Source organism: Nannospalax galili, unplaced genomic scaffold, assembly GCF_000622305.1.
Source record: "Nannospalax galili isolate Female #2095 unplaced genomic scaffold, S.galili_v1.0 scaffold3825, whole genome shotgun sequence".
NCBI classification, from domain to species: Eukaryota; Metazoa; Chordata; class Mammalia; order Rodentia; family Spalacidae; genus Nannospalax; species Nannospalax galili.
Genome location: NW_008352067.1, coordinates 45,786 through 52,355, shown reverse-complemented (window position 1 = coordinate 52,355; position 6,570 = coordinate 45,786). Strand labels below are relative to the sequence as shown.

Genomic DNA, 6,570 nt, shown 5'->3' with positions numbered 1-6,570 from the left:
ATGGATATAACAGTTATGAGCATACAAAATTTGTTCATAAAGAAATAGATCAAGGGGCTGGAGAGATGGCTCAGTGGTTAAGAACAGTGTTCTTGCAGAAGACCCAGGTTCAAATCCCAGCACCCACATGGCAGCTAACAACTGTCCGTAACTCCAGTTCCAGGGGAATCAGACAACCTCTTCTGCCTGCCGCAGGCATTGCACGACATGGGTGCACTTACCTAGGTGTAGGCAATACACACATACACATAAAATAAAAATTAATAAAATATTTTTTTTAATTTAATAAAATGTTTTCAGAAGATTCATTTTTCTTTTTCACTTCATTTATAAGAATTCTGACATCAATCAGTACAGTTTTGAAAGAAAAAGCAAGTTCTTACATTGAGAATAACTTATTCTAATTCTCCCAAAAGGAACTCCACACTGAAAGGACCTCTTTTAAATTCAATGTAGATCCCAAACCAAATAAACTTATTCCTACAAAAATACTATAAGTACAAGCAACTGGATATCTATGGTTATATTAAAAATGATAAAATACAACAAACACTCTAAAAAGCCATATGATAAACTGAGATTTGTAACAACTGTAAAGTTAGGTTAACTCCATTTCCTGTGGTTAGAGAATATCAAAGATTTGGTTTTATTCTTTATGAATCTTACACAAAAAATTCTGAGTCCAAGAGCAGTAGCACTGATGATAGACTCATCAAAAAGATAATTCTGAGAAAAAAATGCCTACAAAACCAATAAATTCTTGGAACCTGACAAGTGTGAGTTACTTTCTACTAAATAGAAATACTATTTGGTACACTGAAAGTGGACATTCTGTTAGGAAGGAGCTCAAAATGATAGTGAGTTGTTATCTGATTTTCTTTGTAATGTGACATTCCATTACTTCCTCAAAGTAAAATCTGACAAAATATCAAGCTAATAACACACATCAAATTATTATCCACCATTTGAATGAAAAGAATTCATATACTAAAGACCAAGATCTCCCAGAAAAAAACTGGCTATCCCTAAGACAGCAGCTATAAAATCAAACTGCCAAAAAAATACTTCAGAATGATAACTTACTTCAAATATGCAAAACATCAAGTGAAATGTTGTGTGGAGTACGAATAATGGGAGACACAGAGAAAACATTTAGTCAATTTAAAGAATGTGAAACTTCCGTGATTCAAGTGTCTGATTCAGGCCAATCAGGTGACTCACCTAATGGAGATCTTTGCATCCAACCTAGAAAATTTGAGCTGTATCTCCAGAACCCACATGGTAGACCAAGTGCATCAACTTCTGCACATTGTCCTTGGACCTCCACAAGTGCACCTTGGCATGTGCATACAAAACACAAAACCTAAATTTGAATACATGTAAGATTATCAATGTCCGTATTCCTTATCTGCTGCCTTTATCTCTTTGAGCCATACAGTGTTCTTGATTACTTGAAATATAGGTGCAGAGATATACATCATTTGTAAATGCTATATTGAGATATAGGGAAGAAAAAAATCAGACGCAGATCCCTTTTTCAAAAATTTATTTTTCGGAGACACGGTCTCCCTCTAGTCCCAGCTGACTTGGAACTCACTGTGTAGACAAGGATGGCCTCAAGTTCCAAATAGCCGCCTGTCTCTGCCTCCAAAGCACTGGGATTAAACATATGTTACATAACGTTGAGCCTCACATGTTTAATTTTTATCTTATTTTTATGGAGAGTTTTGCTGCTTATTCAAGGAACTGAATGTGAAACTAAGGTTCAGGTCAGGTAGGAAGTATGGGTAAACAGTTACAACAAAGCCAATGATTTTGATGAATGTATGGACATTTGTGGCTTTCCTAAAAACAAAATGAGTGTAATTATGTAGCAGTTTGTGACACAGTTGAAGATGTTAACCATTTTCTTTGTAGTCCATGTAGATGTGTCCTTAGAAGTTAGTACACATGCGTGATGAGAAGTACAAATTTAGGAGAGTATCTCCTGAAATGTGATAGTCCTGGAAGTAGTTATTAATACTGCATAGAGGCCATTACCTCCAATCCAAAAAGTTGTAAATTTTTTTTTCTGTAAATCATACTAAGAACAGATTAGTAATTTAGGAATGCTTATTTCTGTGCAGACATATAATTAAGCATCTTTCCAAAAATATAGAGTTGTACTTCACCAAGGTTTGGTGTAATGTGCTCTTAATTTAATTTTTAAATTTCTTTTTATTTAATGTGTATTAGTGCTTTGCCCACATGTATGTGTCCCATGTGCATGCAATGCCTACAGAGGCCAGGAGAGGGCATCAAATACCCTGAAACTGCACTTAAGGACATTTGTATATCACCACTGGTTCTGGGTAGCAGCCAGTAAGTGGCACTTTGGGTGATCACAAGTTGATCTATTGGTCAAGATCAGTCCCTGGTCCTCTTGGCCATAAAAAACTTCTAATGCCACCCTCAGCAGGCCTGGGGGGTGGAGTGGGCCCTTTTCAAGTTGTTTGAGCTTTTTAAAACTATATGGGATCAACTGGGCTATGAAGTGGGAGTTGAGAACCAGAATGCCTCCTGAAGAGTCAGAATCTAAGCATAACTTTAGAACCAAAATGCCTCCTGAAGAGTCAGAATCTAAGCATATCTGCTGAAGGAGTGTCTTAGTCAAGCATCCCAGAAACTTTGCCGAGTTTTCACTGGAGCCCTGGGTAATGCTGCAGTTTGTCAAAATTAAGTACGTTGTGAGCAACCTGCAGGAACCCTACAAGGAGGCAGCCAGCCATCCAGTCCCTTGCTATTCTCCAAAGGGAAAGGGAGTGGGCCAGCAGTGGAGGGGGCCTTGATATACCCAGTTGGGGTCCTCTCTAGGGACTGCCATCCCCACAGGGTAGGTAGGGTCTATAACATGAACCTGGTCAGCATGGGCCTGAGCAGGAACCCAGACATGTTATCACTCATCAGGGGCTAAAATAGTGCATGTCAGGTTTGGGGAAGGTGGTGAAATTCTTTAGTCTAAGTAAGTGGATTGGTGGCGAAGGAACCTAAGTGCTGTTCAAGCTGGGAGAGATCAAGCACAGTAAAAGGGATCTGGACACAAATCCCTCCAACCCCGAACACCTCACACCTCACACAAAGCACAAAATCCAACAGAGTGCAGGTCTTCCAGTAAGTGAGTGCACTGGGGGGAGGGGAGTGGGGAAGAAGGAGGGGAAGGAGCAGGCAGGGCAGTGGGAGTGTGGAACTGAGCCAGAGGTGGAGGGTCTGGGGAGCAGGCAGGTCCAATCAGCCAATGGCTTGAGAGTCAAGAGCAGAGAGGGAAAGCAGGGAGTGAGTTTGAGCACAATCTGGTGAGTGTGGTAAGCAGCACAGAGGGAGAGAAAAGAGCTGAGGGCAAAGAAAGCGTGGATATAGGGGACCTCAGACTACTTTCCCATGCGATGGCAGAAATGGTCAGAGTCAGCAATTATACTGCGGCAAGCCATGTTGCAGTAAAAATGGCAAAGATTAACGTCGCCTTGGAGTCCCAGAGGTTGGAGATTCTTAAGGAGACAGGCCAGAGGAGGGATGGGGAACAGTGGAGAGACGACAGGGAAAGGAGAAAAGGCAAGCTGCAGGAGGAAGAAAGGCATGAAAGGGTGAAAGTGTCCCAGTACCAAGGGCGTGCAGCACAGTGTGTCCCCAAGGCTCCGGACACCGGAGATTCAACGTGTCCCACGGTATCGAGAAGGTGTACCTTGTCAAGGCCAGGGAGCACCCACTCTCAGGGGTTGGGGTGAACAGAGCCTAGCATACTGGCACCGCTTTAGAGAGAGAGCAACGCCGGAGACTGGGCCAACCCGAGTGTGGACACTTACTGAAGCAAGAAGGAAGGGCAAAGGAAGAAGGAGGAAGTAGGACGTCCAAGGCAAGGCCAAACTGGTGCGCCAGGAGCAGGTGGGTTGTCTGAGGCCCTCAGAAGGTCTGGACAGAGGATGAGTGGTCAGTTCAAGGAAGGAGGGCCTGAGGTGCCTCCTTCTGGGTTTTAGCACCATCTGTTAGGTTTGTGAAAAGACCAGGAGCACTGAGACTACTCTGAGGGAAAAAGGAAGAAATTTGTTGGAATGTACGAGGTGCCGGACTGCTCCCACAGGAGAAAGGGAGCAGCAGTTTCTTGTCACAGAGGCTAGATTTTATAGGATTTTTTTCCCTTTTGTCGATAGGGGGTGGTGGAACTATAGCAGAAGTGTCAGTAGCAGGTGCCTTGGTAAGGGTGGGTCAGTTAGGTGTTCTGTTTTTCACTTGGCTGGGATGGGAAATTCCTGTTATGATCAGGGTGCATTGTTAAAGCAAAGGTCAACTGGTTACTGAGAAACTGGGATGGTTTCATTTCTGTTTCCTGGAATGCTGCCCACCAGGTTGTGATTGTCACATTGCTGGTCAATAGTGACTGAATCTTGCAGCCCAGTTTGACCTAACACATATTGGAGGTATGGTACAGAGCAGATAATTAACAAGATGAATACTGAGAAAACAAACAAGGACCAGAATCAAAATTGATATTCAAAGTGTCTTTGAATGTGTGCTGGACATCTTTATTTGGGAACTTGACACAGCTGGGGGGAGGGGACAGCAGTTGAAGAATTTCCTCTATTGAACTGGCCTGTGGCCATGTCTGTGGGGCATTTTCTTCATTGTTGTGTGATGTGGGAGGGCCCAGCCCACTGTGGGCCATGCCACTCCTGGGAAAGTGGTCCTGTGATGTATAAGAAAGCAGTCTGAGATTACAGGCCAGGGAGAAAGACAGTAACCACTGTTTCTCCATGGTCTCTCCATCAGCTTCTGCCTCCAGGATCATGCCTTGAGTTCCTGCCTTGACTTTCTTTGATGATGGACTGTGCTGCAAGCCAAATAAAGCATTTCCTCCCCTTGTTGGTTCTAGTCAGTGTTTTTATCACGGTGATAGAAAGCAACTAGGACAGGATTCAATAACCAGCTCATCCTAAACCAATGGACAATCAAGCAAACCAAAGAAGGGCTAAGTCCCCTAAAGAAATAACCAATATTCATGTGAGGAGGCAATGCAGAATAGCTGAGCACACTATTGAAAGAAGAAGGGCTCTGTGAGATAGAGGCCAGCTTGGTCTATATAGTGAGTTCCAGGACAGCTGGGGCTACAGGGAGACCCTGTCTCAAACAGACCGACAAAAAAAATTATACTTCACAGGTAGAGAGATGACTCAGTATTTAAGAAGACATATTGCTCTTGCAGACGACCTGCATTTGGTTCCCAGCCCCCAAATGGCTGGTAACAATTGTGGATAATGACATTTCCATGGGATCTGACACCGTCTTCTGGACACCCTGGGCATTGCACATATGGGTGAACATATATACATGAAGGAAAAACATTCATAAATAATGAAACAAACAAAAAACACACCACCACCATCAACAAAAAACCTAAATTCAAAGGGAATATGACATCATCAACAAAAAAAAACCTCTAAACTCAAAGGAAATATGAGCTTCTTTAGTAACTCTTCTCACAACTATAGCAAAATACCTGGGATGAAGTGTTACAAGAAAAGAAGGGTTTATTCTGGCTTACCTTTTCAGGGGATGCAGTCCATCACTGTAGGGAAGATGTGGTGAGAGTAGAAGAATCCAGGTGTTCACACTGCATCTCTCAGCAGGATCAGATCACAAACAGGAATTAAGGGTCTGTATAAAACTTCAAAGCCATTCCCCAGGGACCCATGTCCTCTATCAAGACTCCATTTCCTAAAGATTCCACAATATTGGAAAACAATGTCACAAGGCTGGGACCAAGTGTTCACACACATGAAAATATTGTTGCACAGGGCTGTCCTCCTACCAACTATGGACAGATGCCATCTTCATATGGTGGATGCTAGGTATCTTGAGTATTATGCTCTGTAGGGGAGGATGTGCACGGCAAATCAGCCACACTTCCCAATCAACCAGTTGGCTCTAGTTGCATCAAAGTGAGGGCCTTAGGCTATGTAAACCAAGGAAGCCATGGGAGAGGATCCCTTGACATTTTGTGAGGATGTGGAAAAGTCACCATCCATGCTTGAGTGAAGACTTCCCAATGTGGCAAGAGGTGCAGCCATATTCCTATAAGTCAATCCTTTCCCATTGCTCTATAGGTAAGCCCAACAAGCCAATGGATTCCCAGGCTATAGATTGGCAGAAAGAAGACTCCCTCTGTCGTAAGGAGCAAGGGAGAAGGGGCGCCATTTACACCTCCCAGAAGGAATTTTAGCTACACGTATTCAGAACACAATATGAGATTAACTTCAGAAGCAAATGTCAGTATGGCCAAGTAACAGAGATTTAGCTTACCTCAAACCACATATAGTCAAGTCATTACAGTAACAATGCCAAGGTACTATTAAATGCATTGGTGGTGACATCAGGTAGGCACATTTCTTCTCAAGTAGGGAGGTCTCCAGAATTCAGAACCTATTTTATTAGACTTTTGGTTGGTGAACATTAGGGAGGAGGAACATTGGCTGTGAACCCCCACAGAGTGACACGAACCTCAAGAATAGATTACTGTCAAAGTTTCAGGGTCTTTCCTTT

At 42.9% G+C, this 6,570-nt stretch overlaps 1 long non-coding RNA gene across 1 annotated transcript; it reads right to left on the bottom strand.

The window, feature by feature from the left end:
* Positions 1–4,523: 4,523 nt before the first annotated feature.
* On the bottom strand, positions 4,524–5,694 carry LOC115066932. Its single transcript, XR_003846371.1, has 2 exons — positions 5,573–5,694; positions 4,524–4,717 (listed from the first exon to the last, which is right to left on the bottom strand). It is a non-coding gene; the product is annotated as an uncharacterized LOC115066932 (long non-coding RNA).
* Between the last annotated feature and the right edge of the window lie 876 nt (positions 5,695–6,570).